The sequence below is a fragment of the Lonchura striata genome, chromosome 2 (genome assembly GCF_046129695.1).
Source record: "Lonchura striata isolate bLonStr1 chromosome 2, bLonStr1.mat, whole genome shotgun sequence".
In the NCBI taxonomy this organism is placed as follows: Eukaryota; Metazoa; Chordata; class Aves; order Passeriformes; family Estrildidae; genus Lonchura; species Lonchura striata.
The window spans coordinates 59,110,243-59,129,460 of NC_134604.1; the positions used below are offsets into that span (position 1 = coordinate 59,110,243).

At 40.9% G+C, this 19,218-nt stretch overlaps 1 protein-coding gene across 2 annotated transcripts in view; it reads right to left on the reverse strand.

Annotated features, from left to right (window-relative positions):
- ELF1 (E74 like ETS transcription factor 1) overlaps positions 1–19,218 on the reverse strand; it is an 88,283-nt gene that overhangs the window by 60,673 nt on the left and 8,392 nt on the right. The window contains exon 1 of one of the 2 annotated variants that reach the window (XM_077781376.1): positions 5,528–5,836. The exons of the other annotated variant lie outside the window; for it this stretch is intronic. The gene's annotated coding sequence lies outside the window, so the exon portion shown is untranslated. Of the gene's footprint in view, positions 1–5,527; positions 5,837–19,218 lie in introns of those variants that run through there. 2 annotated transcript variants of the gene reach the window in all.

Below are 19,218 nucleotides of genomic sequence, written 5' to 3' on the forward strand. Positions count from 1 at the left end.
GTAAAACTTGCTTAGCCCAAACCTCCCTCCTGTGCTCCAGGGCACATACACGCAAACCGCTGCTACACGGGCTTAATGGGATGTGCCACCAAGCCAGCAGGGAAGTTACACATGCTGCCTTCACTTATGAGTGAAAAAGCAGATGTGTGAGGCTGAAGAACCTTCAGTGTGCACCTAAGCTCTGTAAGCACATGATGTGTGAAAAAACAGGAGCCAGTGTCAAGGCACTAGCATTATTCTCCCACCTAATTAATAAATACGAGGCTTGCTCATGACAGACTGTGTAACAGGTTCTCTGAAGGCAGTCTCTGTCAGAAAGAAACTACTTTCTCCTCAACTACTTTCTCCTCACAGTAGAGGTTTCACCCCACCTAGAGATCCTCATTTAAGGCAGCAAAAATGAACCCACCAAACTTCACATTGATTTTTTTTCTCTTTCCTTTTTTTACTGACATGTTGCATCTGTGCAACATGCATGCATCAGTAGTCCTGGGTCTCCTCAAGGCAGTGGGATTTTACCCAGCTAGCTCTTTGCAAGTAATAACTGCTACTGTCTCCCCCATCAAATGCATAATTTCATGTCATCATAGACCAATAATTGCCATCACAGCTTTTCTATTTATGAAGTCTAAAAATACAAATTAACAAAATGTTTCTGAAGCCACATGAACACATGGCACCCATAAGAGACACTTTAAACACTATCAACATCAGAATCTAGACACAAAATATACCCTTCCAGCTACATTGCTTCAAAAGTATTAAAACTTTTCTGCAAATACCCCTGTTACAATTAAAAAAAAACCATTTGTAAGTCCAAGCTCTTATCTTGTAGTGTGGCAAAAGTTTTTCATATTTCTTACAGTTGAGAATTATTTCTACTCCAGTACCACTGAAACAAGATTTAATACATATCATTTGAGGGACCATATTAAAAGACAATTAGGTCTTTATAAAAACAAATGGTAGAATGTCACATTACATCAAGCATTCATACTCAGATATATGTGTATCAGAAGTGCCTAGATAGGAAAGTATTCTGTCAAAGGTAACTTTCTTGCTGCTTTTTTCCTCCGGAAATTCCTTCATAGTCCATATTTAATTGGTCCAAATTAATGGTTTCTGTGTAATAATCATAGAATAGTTGTCGTGAGAAGGGACCTTTAAAGGTCATCTAGTCCACCCCCCTACGGTGAGCAGGGATATCGTCAACCAAACCAAATCAGGTTGTTCAGCTTACAGCCTGTTCAGACAAATTAAAACTGTTTCACTTAGTTGTTTCAAAAGCAACTTATTTCATTGTTGCTTTGAACTGATACTAAAAAAATGCACTTTTTTCACCGAAGAGGACCAGCACTTTTAAAAATGCTGCAAGCCATCCTCAGCAAACTTCGAACTGTTTTTCAACACAGAAAGTTTCATTTTCATTCATATGACTAAACCATCTTTTTTCTGTACAGAAAAAAGGTCCCCAAATAGACACTTCCTCTCTACAGTTCCTTCTTTTCTCTTTTTGTAATAACATTAGTGGCCTTTTAAAAAACCGAACCAACAGGATGGCCTCTCAATAGCTCACCACCAAGAGTACCTAGAGCCCTTTGCTGGGCTCACAGAGCTCTCAACAAGCTGGTTTGGAGACACTGTGAGACAGGGAAGTGAATTCTTGCAATGTGTGCAGTTTGCAACCCTTTGCCCTCCGTGGCCCGTAAGCTTCACAATTATTTTCTTGATAGCTAATACTCTTGTTTGCATGCTTAATTTACAGGCATCGGGACAAAGCTTGCATAGCTACAGAAAGTAAATAGTTTAGAGAGGCTCTGGAGATGGCGGAGTGAAAGCACAAAACAGAAAATGCATCAAGAGGACAAGAGTGAATAATGTAACCACCACCTCCGAGGACAATGCCAGGCAAATTCTGTCATCGGCAGACAATGTGCAAGCCCTGGTGCCTTCAAGACACAGTCTTCATGAAAGCTCTTCCTAAGAGGGTCATCTTCTGGTTGGAAAGACAGCCTCCTCTAAAAACAAACCATGTCATCACATCCTTGGGAAACTATTCTTGCTAGTTCCAAAATTATGTAGGGCAGCAGCACATGTAGCAGGCACAAAGAGGAGGAAACTGACAGTATTCTTGTCAACTTGCTTTTAACTTGAAATTGAGTCTGGTTGGAAAGGCAAGTTAAACATTAATTTTCTCTCAGTGGTCAGCACTGAGTATCACAAATTGTAGCTGTAGTTTCACAATCATATTTTGCTGCTTCTTTCCCTAGCTGCAACTTAAAACTGAATAAACACCAAGATAACTGTAAACTGGAGAACAGGCGAAATGACTTGATACAAAGCTCAGAAGAGCAAGGTAGTTTTGTTCTAATCTGTCAGCTTTATTCACTCTGTCAAAGGATCTCATGAAGAACTCTAGTAACTCTAGAGAAACATACAGCATGACAAAACAGTCTATGAAGCCACAATAAGTAAAAAAGTTCTTTTTCTCAAGAGCAGACAAAAATTTGAATCACCCAAGCTCACCCCTTCCTTCCAACACAGAAACTCAAGAGCTGTGCAGCATGACATTTATACTGAGCCGACTTTAGAAGTCAAACCACTACCATGCAAGAAGGTGAAGGAAATGAGGAAGGAGCTCACAAGTGAAGTGATGAAACCGTTAGTACGCTAACGGCAACATTCAAGAATCGCAGAACATTCTCCTCAAAACAAAAAATGTATTTGGTAAATTCACACAGAAATGTTGATGATGACTTAAATATAGGGTGCTCTAGAAATAGACTAAAATGTCTAATTATAGATGAAGACAGTGACATCCAATCCATTCCAAAGCTACTCTTTCCCACAGTTTCCAACCTATGCACTTAGCATTCCTAGTCCTAGCAAATGATCCTAACCATAATATCTTTTCCCCCAATACAGAGAGAAATAATTTTTACATGCAAATTTAGGAACTGGAGGTTCTTTCCAGGCTAACAAAACTACTATCAGTTTCACATAGAAGCCTGATTGAACGTAGTACAAACTCACACACAACACAAGGGGAGTGATCTCTTTAAGAACAAATAAACGACCTGAGCTCTGGCCCTCTGATTCAACAGTGAAGATGGCTGACAGGTAAGGCCTAAAGCACACCAAGGTAAGAATGCATAATCTTTGGTCCCTAGCCATTTGGATCTTCTCAGCAATTCCCACACAGTGGGAAGCTTTACTGAAGGACAGGCTTATATTGAAGAATAAATAAGCTTTTACCTCTACATAGATTGGCCAGGTCTGGTCAGGAAAGTGAAAATGTCCAGAGCCTTTCACATGGCTGCTGCAGACTTTTGATAAGCAAAAGACTTAAAATTCCAGTATGTATAGTTTCTGTCAATTACTTTATCTCTGAAGAAACACTTAGGTAAGATTTTAAAAAGCAAGATTTAAGAATGCAAACAATCTCTAAAACATGTCAGTGGCATTAAAATTATAAGCACCATAAATCACTGGCATATAGTAGCAAAGTTTCAGAGCTTATTGTGCAGACTGTAACCAAGGCTGGAAAGGTGAACCCCACCTCCTGCCACTCCTGTGCTGAATCACTGTGGTGAGGAAAGTCCTTGCTCCTTCTCGCATACCCAACAAAACTCCAGTGAGTTACCAAAACTGTCAGTAAAAACAACAAAATCTGCAAGCAAAAGCTGAGAAATTTTTGCTAACAACTGCAAGAAGAGAAAGCTGTTTTGGAGATCACAGCTTCTCCTCTGACACAAAAGAAAATCCTCAATTTTTCTTTCTTTTCTATCAGCTCACTGAGCACTGTCCTGCCACAGTTCCTCCCTTAAATACAGCTGTGCTGAAATACACCTCATGTATTCAGCTTTCTTCATACATCAAGAGTCTAAAAAGTAACAAACACAACCAAAGTACAAGTTTTCAGCAATCCCTAAACATCAGGCTATACCAGGCCAACAACATTCTTCAAATCTGGATGTCTATCTCTTTTTCTCTTCTCATTTGAGGACCAAGACCATGGACTTGACAATTCTAATATTCAACAGATGAGAAAAGAGCACATTAGATAACCAACACTCCTGTAAAGGCAGGGATCTGGAAATAATGTTCAAGCTAACTGGCATCTGATGGCACCACTCCCATGGCTCTCTCAACAATCACAAACAATCCAAACTGAAAGATCCCTGCCTTGGGGGTGTGTGGGGAGAAAGGTGGAAATTATTTTTTTTTAAAGACAAACACGGGCTTCAGCTACACAAAAACTAACACCATTTCTCTCTATCTTCTTATCTTCTAATCCATTTCTCTGCCTTCTAGATCTGTCTAAACTGTCACCTGCAAGTCTTGGGTCTTGGGAGGACTTTCAAATGACATTTTCCTAGCTCCACCACTGTACCACAGATGCATCCATTGGCCTGGCAAAGTTCTTGTATAGCAGCAAGAGAGAATGAACATGGCAGCTTTTGCCTTCAAAGGAAAACTGCTCCTCTGTGAAGCCCTGATCAAGAGAAAGTAGCAGCAGACACTTACCCTTTAGAACACAAAAAGCCTTCTTTCCAAGATAAGCAGCTGCAGCTTGAGAGATGACTTAAAAAGAAAAATTTAAAACCTCAAGTTTTTAGGGCTGGAGGTCTCAACAGGGTCTGGTGTAAAAGAAAGGAGGGGAGAAAAGAGATAAAGAAAGGGAGGGTCATGTTGTACCACTTGCAAGCAGAGAGGCCTAGGATCTGAAAATAAAAGTCGTGATGATAAAAGGAAAGATGCAAATCTATAGAAGAAACTTCTATTAGGAACACTTTTTTTTCCAAGTTGTTCCTCTGTAATTTTATCTGTGATTTTTCAACATGTAACAATGCACCAGATAAATCCCCGGAACACTTGCAAAACTTGTTGCTTTTGGAAAGAAAAAAAAGCAAAATGTAAAATGAAAATATAGTGAAAACACATTGTAGTGTAAAATGCCGAAGGAAGATCTGTCTGAACACTCGGAAGGCTGAAGACAAGAAACAGCCTCACCCAAAACACGACCATTTACTTAATGGTTGCCTCCCTCTCCCTCCCCTGCAAATAATCACAGTACTAAGCAAGACTCCATTATACCTCTCAGATACAGGCTCTAGACAGTAAATGAACCTGGAAAGTATTCCCCTGTGCACCACAGCTCAAGTGCACTGTCATTTAATTTTCAGTAAGAAGATATCAAATTTTATTTCTCAAGTGACAAATGGAAATGTAGGGTCCAAAGTTATAGACTGAGACAAAATTTCTAAAGAACATTTTCGTTCAACAAAGGTGGAAACAGAGATTCTTCTTCAAAAACTTTGCTAAAGTTCAGAAGTACATAATTAGGAGAATCACGGTGGTTTTCATCCACTGAAAGTTTAAGAAGCAATTTGACGCACCACAATTACCTCCAAGATTTTCTTCTCCCATTACAGCTACCACTAAGCCTATTTTCTAATTGGTCTGCCTTGTGCAGCATCACCATAACTTCCATTTTTTAAAATAATTTTCAGGAAAAGGTTTGTACCTGCCCGCATAACAACTCAACTCCTTCTATTTTGAAACGATACCGTGGCGGCTGCCGCTAATGGCTCTGTTTCGGCAGAAAGAGAACTTCAATTTAAGGGCGCAGCGAATGATTTGTCTTCGAAATTATATTTTAAATCTGCCATTTTAAAGTCACCACGGACCACACCGGGCGAACAGCGGTGGAACGAAGGTGTTCAAAGCCGCAGCGCTGATGGCCAATTTCGCCCGAATCGCTCTGGACCGCGCTCTGCTCCATGCTAGCCGAGTCCAGGCACACGCAGCTTAAGAATAGATAAAATACGTGTATTTTACAGCCCGCTGAGCAGCGGCTGGAGGGCTCCGACCGGCAGCCAGCCTGGCACCCGCGCACGCTTAGAAGGAGACAAAAGTACAAAACGCAGCAGAATTACAAGCCAGCTGTCACATTGTGCAGCGCGCTGCTCAGAGCGGCACAGCCGCGGTGCCCTTTGCCCGCAGCAACAGGCACAGCTTCAGGCAGCTCCCGGCGCTGCTGCCCCGAGCCGTCCCTTTACTCACGGCGCAATTTATATTTCGCTTTTCCCTGCTGCTGCGCTTTTCCAGAAGTTCCCTCTTCCCCGCAGTTTCTCCCGACGGCCGCGGAGCGCTGCCCCAGCGCGGCCGCACGTCGAGGCAGCGCAGCCGCCGCCCGCAGCGCCGCGTCCCCGGCCCGCCCGCCCGGCGCTCGCCCCCCGGGCAGCACGTACCGCCCGGCCGCGGGCCCGCGGCGCCGCCCCGGCCTCCCCGCAGCGCCGTGCAGCTAAAATGGCTCCTGTCGAGAGGGGGAAGTGGTGCCCGGGCCCCGGACGGTGACTCACCGCGGGGCCGGGCGGCTCGGCTCGGAACGACACGACACGCCCCGGGGCGGCGGCCGGCGCTCCGCCGGGCCCGGCCCGCAGGTGGCGGCGGGGCGCGGGGGGCGCGCCGGCGGCGGCCTCGTGAGCCGCCCGGGCTCCGCTCGGCCCGGCTCCTTCGTGCGCGGAGAGCGCCCGACCCGCGCCGCGCCGCCCCGCCGCGCTCCCGGCACCCGCTCCTTGCGAAACATCCCACCCCGCTCCTCTCCATGAGTAATAATTCAGAGGCAATTAGGTTGGAAAAGACCTCTGAGATCATCGTGTCTTACCTATGACCAAAAACCCGCCTGTCAACTAGACCACGGCACCAACTGCCACCTCCAGGGACGGTGACTCCTGTCACCTCCTTAGGCAGCCCATTCTAACTTCTAGCCACCCTTTCTGTGATTAATTTCTTCCTAATGTCCACCCTAAACCTCCCTTGGCACGGTTTAAGACTTATCCTAAATGAGTGTGTTCTCTTATCCTAAATTAAATGAACAAAACACGTTTCTGTGGAACATCTCATCTTTTCAACCAATATCATCTTGCTCACACCAAACTGGTTAACTCCTGAAAAGGAGTGAAACTTTGGAGGGCCAAAATGCTTGGGGAAATTTAGTTAAAGTGCAGTATCAAATGGAACACAGACTGACAGTCAATGCCGGACCCAGGGTTTCTGGGATTCCCTGTAAATTTCTGATACACTCTTCATTGTTCTTTAAACAAAGCCTCGTGCATAATAAACAACACGCTGAAAGCCACCTAGCCCTCAGCGGTGTAGGTGCTTGGGATGGGCTCTACAATCGCATAAGGCATGCTGAAAAGCCTGACAGAAGTGTAATTTTAAAAACATGGTGCAGATGGTGAGGACAGAGTTACTCCCACCTTGCTTCTGTAGGAAGGGTAAGCTTATGCTCTGTTTGCAGGCTGGCATGTGCACTGGTTTTCCACAAATTCCCAGAAAGGCAGAGTCCAGAGCAGTGCATTGGCCATAAGAGAAGGCGTGGCACAGGGACCCAAGCCACCAGAGGGTGTAATGGCAGGGCAAGGAGCTGGGAAGAGAGCAAGCAGCAGGAGCAACCTTGCAATGAGCAGAGAAGATGAGAGTAAGAAACACCTGAAGCTACTTCTAGCAAACACATTGAGATAAATTCAAACATATTTCAGGACAGCTGTCATTAACGCTCACAGTAATAATTAACCAGTAGTCCCACAAGTTTTGCGCTGCATAAAACTCATAGTTTTATTTTCATTAATATATCCAACTACTGGTTATGTTTAATTACCAAGAAAAAAAAATTTAGGGGTTACTTCCAAGTAATTGAGTCCTTATGACACCTGCATGGCACTTAAAAGCAAAATTGGGTCCCAGCTTATTGTTTAAAGGGTAGCTACCCATGTATGACTTTATTAGATGTAGTTTATCATCCTATTTTTGCAGCCTGCTTTAGTGAAAGATCTGAAAAAAGAAGCACCAGCACACTTTTTGTGACTTAGTGATTAAAAGAATCAATTAAGTCAGTACTAAAATATCTTCACTACAGCTCTTTATCTAAATATGTCTTCATTTGTATTTCTCAGTTGAAAAAAGTCCATGAGGAGAAAACAGTGTCATTATTTTAGTTACTATATATTTTTCCACCTCTCACAACAGATGTATATTCCTTCTCTCCAACAACTTACATCTAAAAGCATTTGTTTCTTGTGCTGCAAAACCCTTTGTAAATCATGGGGCATGGAGGGAAGAAATCTGACCCAGGTGCACAGCGGTTACAAGGAACCATAACATTGGCACAGGGAGAGCACCATTTTAATAATTAAAGAAAGTCTAATAGTTATGTTTTAGAGAGGAAAGAAGCAACACGTTCTTATCCAAGCAGTCAACTAAATTGAAAAATCATTTTATAGTGATGTATTAGCACAAGCTATGCAAACATTTTGCCATTTCTAATCTAAATCTGGAAGCAGTATTTTCTTTAAAAGCATATGTAAAACGTAAACTTATTTAGCAAGAGAGAATGCAGGTGGATGTTCATCCCTGCAACTGTATCAGGTTTCTTGCTAATTATAATTTGGCTTGAAGAAGAAGTGACCTTGCCCATTGCTGGGATGAGTATTTCCATGAAACTTAGATCACCGTTTGCCCAAAAGACATAGCTAGACACTGACCAATGGCACAGCTTAAGCCAATTTAAACAACTTTAGCTCTCCACTCCATCCCAGCCTCATATTCCTCGCACTGAGCTACTCCCCCCACTGTTTCCCAGAGCAAATATTTGTGTAGTCACACAGCGTAGCAGAGGGTGTAGCCCACCAGCATGAAAGTTAAGGCTGCACAAATAAATAAATAATGCACAATATAATTTTCGCATTGCTGTTGGCCCCAACTCCCAGAGAAACACATGCCGAATCAGGTGCTCCAAGGGGAGCAGTGTAGCCCAACAGGCTTGGACTGGCAGAGACCTGGATGTGACTCTCACTTCTGCCGGCCTCAAGTGAAAACCCAAGCAAGCTGCTTCTCTTTTCACACCCGGCTTTAATAAACACCTCCCTCCTTCACAACTGGCTTTGAAAGCTACAGGTCTACAAGGGCGGGATGAGATGGGCTGCCAGGAGGCACAGGAGCAGAACAAAGCAGCTCTCCTGCACAAGGGGCAGCCTGAAACCATGCAAGGACACACCAGAACTATGTGCTCTGAAGGTATCCTGCCCCACCTAAAAGACATACCATTTAGTCTGATAAAAACAAGCCAAAAGAAAAGTTAACTCCTTTCCAGTCTTGCAAAAGGAAATCCCGAAATCCCACCACCCTGCTCCCAGCTCAGGCTCATACAATCACCTCATACCGACTTGGGGCTTCATCAAACTGTCTTAACACTGTTGAGATAAAAATCTGATTTAAGAAGCTTCTGGTTTGCATTTGTTTTGGTAGTATCCTGGCATCTCAAGCTTTACAAAATAGTTCATCTCAAGTGCCTCTGGAAGGGAAGGAAAATTCCAACAATCCCATTCACAAGCAAAGCCCCAAAGAACACCTAAGCAATGGATATACCCAACATGACACTGTGTATGGAAGGACAACACTTGGACCAGCTTCCACCCAACTCTTAACACCTAATCTCTTTCACCTTCTTTTCTCCTTGTGTACAACACCAAGAAACACTAGTAGTGGTGCTATCACATTTTAATCCAATAAATATGTATCCTGTATTACTGTCCTGGTGCTTTGGGTTTGTGGGCTGGCACCTCCCATGGGGGAAGATGCCACATGCAACACAGGCTAACAATGTTGTGGGTTTCTAATGCTGCCACATGCATAATGACCTCAATATTTACACATGGAGAAATTGCATCAGGAGATTATAAAGTAGCTTACTCCTATGCCCAAAGGAAGTCTCTGCTAGGACTTCAGACACAGAAAAATTCCTACCATTGTGTTATTTAAAAACTTCATCACAAATTCAGGCAATAGACTTACAATATTTTTAAGACAACTGTTTGTCTACAGTTGTCTTAAAATTTGTCTACAAATTTTAAGTTGTACAGTTGTCTACAAACTTGCATTTTCAGAGATTTCAGTAAAAAAGAAACTCAGAGAAGAAATGTGGATGACACCTGGAGAGCAGCCCATGCAGCTATCAGTTCTTAATTTCCAATTTAAAGATATGGTTCAGTGATATTTTAGTGCACACTGTGAAAGTAGAGCACAATGAATTTGAGAAAATACAGTCTACTGTTACACTGTGCCCATCTTCTGAATTTTAGTTGAATTGTTGGAAAAGAAAGGTGGTAGTAAACAAAGTGCATATACAAAGGCCACTATATTTTTCAAAAATTGAGAGGGAAGGTATCCTGGCCATCTGTGTCTAATTGGAATCCTTCAGACAGTAAATATTATCATTCAAAATACACAAGGGAATGTTTCTCAAGTCTATGGTAGCAGAAGTCTCCAGAAATTATTCCTTGGTAGAAGAAAGGCTAGAGAGGTGTGTGAAATTAAATGGGTTCACAATCAAGCACCAGGCAGCTTTAACCTTGTCCATTTTGTCCTTCCAACTGCGCCTCCAGTGTTTCCTACTGAAGGCAGGTTTGGCAAAGATGCTGCTTTTGCCAGCAGTACACTAACATCCCACACTGCTACAAACTCCTGACCTTGTACAGCCTTGTATAGCCTCTTCTTGGATCATCTCTAAGGTATTCCTAGGTCACATCCCAGCAATGGCAAGCCTCTAGGAAAATTTATTTTTCCTCACTCTTTCAAGTTTCTTCCTTCCTCCTTTTGTTATAGGTTTGCCTCTGCTTTTGAGAAGTATTATTTCTCAGTATTTCTGAGAGTGGTTTAAAATCTGGGTATGTTCTCCTTTCTATTTTCAAGCAAGCTGTGGAGGAAAAGAACTGCAAAAATCGAGGTAGTAGATACAGCTCTGACACAGGACAATCTCTGATTCAGTCTCACCCAGAAATTACAGGCTCCAACTTCTCCCTGGCACTTCTTTACCAACCCCAACCAAACTTTTCCCTTCCCATCCTCTCCTTGCACTGGTTCTGATCCATGTGGTACCTGTTAAGCTTCCCACTGATCCTATTAAATGCCTTACTATGGCAGAAAGCTGACTGGGGAGGATGGGAAACATGGGCTGCTCTTCAACTAGATCAGACTGTGATGAACACTGCCAGCCAAAGACATTAGACCTCCCTCTGTGGTAGTACAGATAACTACTACAATAACTACTACACTGGGCCTGCACTCAGGTAATTTTTTCACCCTATGATTGCACAATAGTCACCAAATAAAAACCAAAACCAAAACAAAGCAAAACAAAAAACCCATTACTTGGGAATGCTACAAGGCAGAGGGGCGGGACAGAGGTACTGATTAACCCATGGATTTCTGACTTGGCCTAGCTCTTGTTCTGTCCTCCCTCTGCACACTTCTTGCTCGTTTGTTTCAGAAAGTGCACTGAAAGTTATTTAACATCCTATAAATACCCCTGCCAGTAGGTGTGACAGAAGTCACGCTTGTAAACCCACAGCTCAAAGGCAAGTCACGCAAATAAACTAAAATAGACAGGAAAAATTTATACCCCATTCTACTTCTCTCAGTGAGCTTTAGACCCCACAAAAATCATTAAACAAAAAGAGTTAAACCATGATCTGTAAATATTTTCAAAATACAACACAAAGTTACTGAGTTTTCCCAGGAGAAAAATGAGAAATCGTCACGCGTCACCTAATGCTATAGGTAAGCACACTCAGACAGACAGTTAAAGCATTGGCATCCTAAAATCCAACTCAATTCTAAGTTGCTAATTTGCAGTTCTTCATTCAGAGTCACCAAACTGATCCACAAAAAGGCCAGCTTTCCTTACATCTTTGAATGCCATCTGCAGAAACTGTTCCAGCACACACCCTACAAGAAACAAGGCAACTAATCAGAAGGAAATGGACAGAGGAATGCATTTTATACCAACAAAGAGCTAACTCTATCTGGTTTTACTTTTTTTTTTTTTTTTTTTTTTAATCTAGAAGAGCTTACTGTTTGAAAAGGCACAACTTTTTTCTGAAACAAGGCAGAAAATAGTATAATTCTAATTAAGGCCCAAATATAGCTTTGCATTGTAAAGGCAACACTATTTTATATACAGAACACCTCAATACCACATACTTGCAACAAAGCCAAAATGAACTCATTTTTGTTACTGAATTATTGAATATCCTAAGAGAACAAACAAGGGCATAGCAATATCATGTCTCTATTCGAAATTCTCACACAGTATGTGTATTAGCCCTGAAAATTCCTTTAAAATATACTTCAATAAAATACAAATCGGTACAATCCTGACTACAGTAAGATTATGCTAGATCCTTAACTTTACAAATGAAATGATCACTTGTTGGTACAGCTGTTTTGAAAGATGAGTATTAGAGTGCCTATCTATCGCTACAGATTTTCACGCAAAGGTTTTAAGCAAATACAGATTTCCTACTATTGTGCAAGAAAGATACAAAGCTAAGGAGGTACAAGATATGAAGTAAAATTTATAAGCACTGATAAAATTCAAAAACATATGAATGAAAGAAAAGTCTAGACTTTTCAAGGATAAGAACCAATCTTTCCAGTTTTAATTCTTGAAATAGAACAGCACACCCAGCATCATCCCACAAGTTTCAGATCCCCCACTGTTATACTCCTTCAGAGTTATGCTGCATTAACAGGATGGTTGTATTTGCTCTGGAATACTTGCAAAAATAGTTTTTGAAGAATACTAGCTTAATCTGAAACCATTAGAGATGTTACTACACCAGTAGTGGTAAACTTGGCCTTTGCTATTTTCCTTTCTTAAACTCACAAACACAAAATCCAGAACTGTTTGTAAACATGTTCTGTAGTTTTTCTTTTTGAAAATGTTGTAATCCCTGACACAAGAAAGAAAAAAAATAGGGGATGTGAATGAACAGAAATATAAACTAAGTGACACTATGTTGCAAATACATCCAGAAGGAACATAAAACCAGGGACTGGGCAAATTTTAGCTAGTCCAACAGTGGTTTCTCAAGTGGCAACACTTTGTAGTTGGCTAAGAATCCTGATAAAAAAAGTTGTAGCTGTATTTTTTTCCTCTGCTCATTCTGTGAGTCACTCATTATATTTCTGGGTGTTGCAACACATTCATGAATAATAAACACATACTGGGAAGAAGAAAAAAAACCTCAAAACAGTGTTCACAGTGGATTTTTTAACATCTGTACTTATCAATATAAAAATCAAGAATGAAGCTGAGATTTTCAGAAGTCTCTATGCAAGGAATGCTATTAATCACAGAAAAAGTATTTGGTATACCCAGACACTAGTGCACAGACACATGCCAAAGTTACAGGATTGCTGTTATTGTTTGGCCTCTTTACAGGGTGAGAGCAGAGGGGGAGGGATCACCATGTTCCCCATCAAACTCTCTCCTGAGGAAGAACAGCTAGGCACCGCCCTTAGACAGTTCTGGACCCAAAACTGCACTTCTGCAGCTGACCTTTTTTTTTTTTTTTTTTTTTTAATTAACTTTCTTTTAAAGACCAGAGAGTTACGTTTCGGAGCCTGCATAGTCCCAGAACACCATCTGCACTACAGGAAATTACTGCTGATGTCTTAAAGAAGTACCAGGGAATTATTTATCCACATTTATGTTTTAGACAATAACAAAAAGAGCACCCGAGAGATGCACATGTCAGGCTGGTTGCTGTAAGTTTTTCTACAGCTCCAGCCAGATGAAAAAATGTTTACTTCTATTCCAATTTCTTTTATCCTTCCAATCCCATTGCCTTATGCAGGCCACATTGGCTACTTCACACACTTGTACTGACTCCCTGTATGGATGCAGACCAAATTCATGGAATTAAAGGAAATCCAGATAAACATAATTTTTAGAAAAATGTTGAGTGAGAGTTCCATGAATATTTTAGATGCTTACAAGAATTCAACAGGGTATTTCTGCACTGCTCAGGATGTGAACACAAAGGAAAGGAAAGTGTGTTTATTACTGCTGTTCCAGTTGCTCTAATTAATGGAGAAAGATAAAAGTGGTAACTTGGAGAGGCAGGAGATAGAAAATAAATTATGAAAAAAGTAGGCTCATGTGAATGAATCAATTTTCCATTGCAACTCACTCAGGCTGAGACCTGGCTATTAAAGAACAGTTAGCTAGAAATGTAACCTGGTTACTTGCTTGTTCAGGAAATAATATTTTTAGTAGCAGGCTTACCTATCCAAATACATGCTACATTAACCAATTGGTGAATACGTAAATCATGGAGAAGAGAGGGGAAAAAAATAAAGACTGCAGGACACAAAAAGGAGGGGTATTGAGGAGCTCAGTGCTGCTGGGAAGGGGAACTGGCTGCTAGAAGGCCAACATTTTTATCTGTCAGCTACACTTCAAGACAAAAAGCAACAGTTTCGATCCATCTCTATGTTCATCTTCACCCAGGCAAGCGGTCCTACCAGCAAATCCTGTAGGACTGAGATCCTGTGGATCAGTCCAAGAAACCAAACCATCACCTCTTGCCCATAAAAACAAGGTACAGCAGGCAGACATATACTAAACAGGCATGGAGATTCAGCTGCAGAGAGAATTGCTGCTACTATGATGTGTTTTTCAAAAGCCTCCCAGGAATCATCTTTCTTGGTTCTGTGGTCTAGGGAGCCCTGAAACCAAAAGCGGGAAGCAGAGGCTAAGAGAACAAGAAGACATTATAGCAGGCACAGTTTCCCACATGTGATTTTCTTCCTGCTTTCTACTAACAGAGGTCAGAGGGAGCAGCTCAATAGTCTCCCCAAATAACCTGTCATAAAGATTTAGTATTCTCAATGCTATATTCAAAGTACTATATATAATTTATATTTATTATTTCAGTCTAATTTTGTCTCTTTAGCATTTCAATATATATGTTTAAACTTATAATCCATTTGTCCTGCATTTATTGAAGATCCATCAGCTTTAAATGTATGTGTGCTCTGAAAAACAACCCACTAGAATTGAGTGATTTCAACTCCCTTCACCATCAAGGAACAAGTGTGCTCACCATTCTAGCACAGTAGCCTAAATTCAGAGTGCTTCATCTATTGCTTCTCTGTAACTAATTTTATTTCTTGAACTTTTCCTTTTAATGTTTCCCATTTTTGGCAAGACTCATTAGAAATGTTTTCCAGCTTTGCATAACAGACAAAAATATACCATTTGTGACTGAGAGCACAGAAGTCTTCCTGTAATTGAAGAGTAACATCTAACTAATTTAATTTTAATATTCAGAATAACAATAATTAAAACAACCTTTTTTAAGACAGTAGTCAATGATCTCACTGATGAAGGAGAAAGAGTAAAGAAAATTGCTTTTTTGGGTTTTTTTTTCATTAATTTCTCTCATCCTCAGGCCTGTTGGTTTTATGATATGATCCCTTGCTGCTTTGCATAAGCTAGCAGCAGCTTACTTCCTGCTACTCTCTTTCATGAGAAAATGAACTCCTCTACCCTAAATAAGCACTGTTTAATTTTTTATTGCTAATCCTTACTTGCATGTAGCAGGCTGCTGCTTCCCCAGAAGATCATCTCAGGGTTGTGGTTCCAGGTGATTATAACAGTGTTAAGTACATTATTTCTACTTAATTTTCTGAAAATATACAAATTTTCCTAAATATACTAAAACATACTAAATTTCCCCTTTCTACTCAAGTATATGACATTATCCAGTGAATGTGTTCAAAGCTATCCAAGTATATTATTTGTGCAATATTCCAGAAAAAGTCAGATTTAGAGGTACAGGATTTATGAAACAAAATTATACAACGCATTGGAAAATTCATCACACAGGAAAAATGCTACCTCCATCATCAGAAAATGCAGATTTGCATTTTTGCGGTGAAATGGCAGCCAGAGATCATACAGGGAAAAAACAGAGGAGAAAGAACCCCGCTTTGGGTACAAATCAACAGGTACAATGCCCAGGGAACAATTCATGCTTGCAGTCAGAAGTGAATAGGCTGAAGACCTCACCTGAGGATCTGCAGGTAAGAGTTAATGCAGAAAAAAGCTGTTAATCCACACAGACAAAGCAAAACAGAGGAACAGGGAAAACAGCATATAACAGTTTAGTAGTTGTGTTGGCTCACTTTTAGTTTAAAATCACTGCCTCTTGTCACTATCTGACATACAAAGTCCGATCCCTCCTTTCTGTAAGTCATGATGAGGTCTCCTTGGAGCCTTCTCTTTCCCAGGCTCTCCCAGCCTGACTTTGTTGGAGAGGTGCTCCAGCCACCTGATTATCTTTGTGGCCCTCCTCTGGAGCTGTTCCAACAGGTCCATGTCTTTTTTTTTTCTGAGGATGCCAGAGCTGATGCAACACTCCAGCTGGAATCTCCCAGAGATGAAGAATCACCTCCTCACCCTGCTGCCCACGCTGATTTTGCTGCAGCCCAGGATGTGATCAGCCTTCTGGGCTGCAAGAGCACACTAGTTGGCTAATGTCCAGCTTTTCATCCACAAGAACCACCAAGTCCTTCTCCACAGGCCTACTGACATTTTGTTTTACTACGAAGCTCCTCTCTGCCATCAACATCACAGAATCATAGAGTAGTTTGAGTTGGAAGGGACCTTCAAAAACATCTAGTCCACCCTATTCATCGTGAATAGGGACTTCTTGCAGTAGATCAGGTTGCTTAAAGCCCCACCCAACCTGACTTTGAACACCTGTTCATCCACACTATCCCTCTGACTCCAAGCAGAGCAGAAATACACTTCTGCTAGCCATGAAAGCAAAACCCCCAAAAGATATCTCCTTGTCATCCACTTATTTTCACTTTCACTAAACACAAAAAGTGCAAAGAGTTGAAATCCGCTGGGGAAAAATAGAACAAATAACGCTATTGTGATAGTACAAAGCTGGTGGCAGGCTGCTAATTCACATACTCTATTTATCCACATCCCTGATGGGGCCTTATTGCCTCACTTTCCCCATTACTTTCCCCTCGGGTTTGATCACTGGCACCAATCCCAGGCTAACAACCACACCTGATTCCCCACAGAACCACCTGAGGCTTTCTGTACCTCCCTCCTCATTTGTAAAGCACAGCAAAGTAATTCCAGACTAAAAGGAATTGGAAGATCTTGACTTTGAACTCCTGCTCGTATCCAACAGGGAAAGCTCTGGTGCATCACTGATGGCTACCATTCACTTAGAAAATCTGATCATTAATTAGGTGAAAAAACTGCTTGTCCATGCTTCATGCTCTTAATCTACTCAAAACTACATCTATGTTCTATGAACTACTCTGAACTACTATGTTCAGGAGACAAGGGGAAAGAAATTTAAGCTGTAATTATAGGTAATTGGTCTTCAATGTTATTTGGTAGCAGTGTACAGATTTGAGTCCATTTTTCTCACATTTAGCAAAAAGTAACACTTTGCTGTTATAAAGAACACAAAAAATCCTTCCGTAAACAAACATACACACACACTCAGCTAGATGAGAGGGATGTAAATTTCTCACTATATACAATTAAACTCAACACTGATCTAGCTCCCAGTTATTCAATAGGAATTTATATTATCACAACTTTACCAGTGGGACTATTCAATTTCTTCTGTGTCTTATTTCCCTGGCTCATGTTCTTACAGTTAGAAAGAGAAAGCTTTTTCTGCTTCCTTCCCTTTCTAATTAGTTTTACCTTATTTTCTTTTATTCCCAGCTCTATTCCCTATTCTTCAGGCATATAAATGAACATTCAAATACATTTTGTATGTGTATATAAAGATAGGAAAATTTGATTGTGGTGGCACTCCAGAGCAAAAGTATGGAGACATCTGCTTTTAAGCCATCCAAGCTCTGATCATGCTCCAGTCAGAATCCACATACAATTGTCATTTCCTCCCTGCTTATCTGGAGATGGTAAGTAATACTTTCTTGGCAGATTAAACAAGTACTCCCAAAAAAGGGATTCCTCTCCAGAAAAAAACAAACAAAACAAAAACCTTCAGAATTTTATTTTTACTTGTCTCCTGTTCAGTCTGAAAGCTGTGATTTGAAAATGTAACTAGGTAAGAAAGTGGGAGCACACAAACAAAAAAGAACCAGTTACAGCATTCATAAGGCCACCTTTAAACATCTGTCCTCCAGTTTCTTTAACACAGTATCCAAATTCTGTGGTTTCCCTAATACTTCCCATTTATGATAGGTCGTTCTGCTGAAAAGCAGTCATCCTGCAAACATGATCACAGTGCTATGCAAGAGAACCACAATTACACATGTTCTCCCTTAAATGACACCTGCACAAGTACTTTTGCCTATTGAAACACCTATAGCAAGACTACTACTCAGTCTGATAATAACGCCTACTGAAAAGAAACTTGAATTTGAACATATATGTTCCAATTCCAAATAAAAGATTGGGAGAGTTGATATGGTTATCCATTGCATCACAAACCAGAAACTCCAACAAACTACAGTGTCTAATTGCATTTAATGTTGCTACATGTCTTGATGTCAATCTGAAACACAGAAAGTATGAAACCAGGAGACCTAGAGGATTAAAGAAATTTTTTAAAAGTAATATTCTTGATAGGCATTGAGGCAAAGACATGAGATCTGAAACCTAGTCTGAATCTCAAAGTATGTAAAGTAATTTGCAGTAATTCTCCACTGGAAAGGCATTCTCTCTAAAAGTACCTTTTTTTTTCCTTCAGGAAAACATGAAATTGTACGATTTGGGAAAAGAAGATAAAACCCCACCTACCTGGTAAACACAATGGAGGGCTTGTACAGTGACAGTCTCATGTGTGACTTGACCTTTCAGCTGCTAGTCACACACAACGATAAAACAGAGACTACAAACCCCCATTTATGATTCAGCTTTAATTTCAGAGGGACAAAACACAACATCTACAAAGGTTAACATAATGGTTTTCTTGCAGAAAACACATTAAGACCTTTTATGCCAACAACATCCTGAAAACATGCTGTCCTGAAAATCTGTTATATCTGACCTCTGCTTTAGACTGCCCCAAAATGTACATCCAGAGGCAAAGCAAGCAGCTACATCAGACTTTAAGAGTTATTGCAAATGCAAATGAGGTACACGATGATACAATTACCCCCTCCCCTCCCAAAAGAGTACAATAACGATAGAAGTATACTGTTATACTTAATCTAAAGGACATGAAAACAATTTAACATAATAGCTGCATCCTGGAAAAAATTCAGGAATGGTCATTTGCGAAAAATATAAAAGTGTATTTCTGTCTCTCACAATCATGGCTGTAGTATACTTATGATCAGAAACCAGTTTGTTCA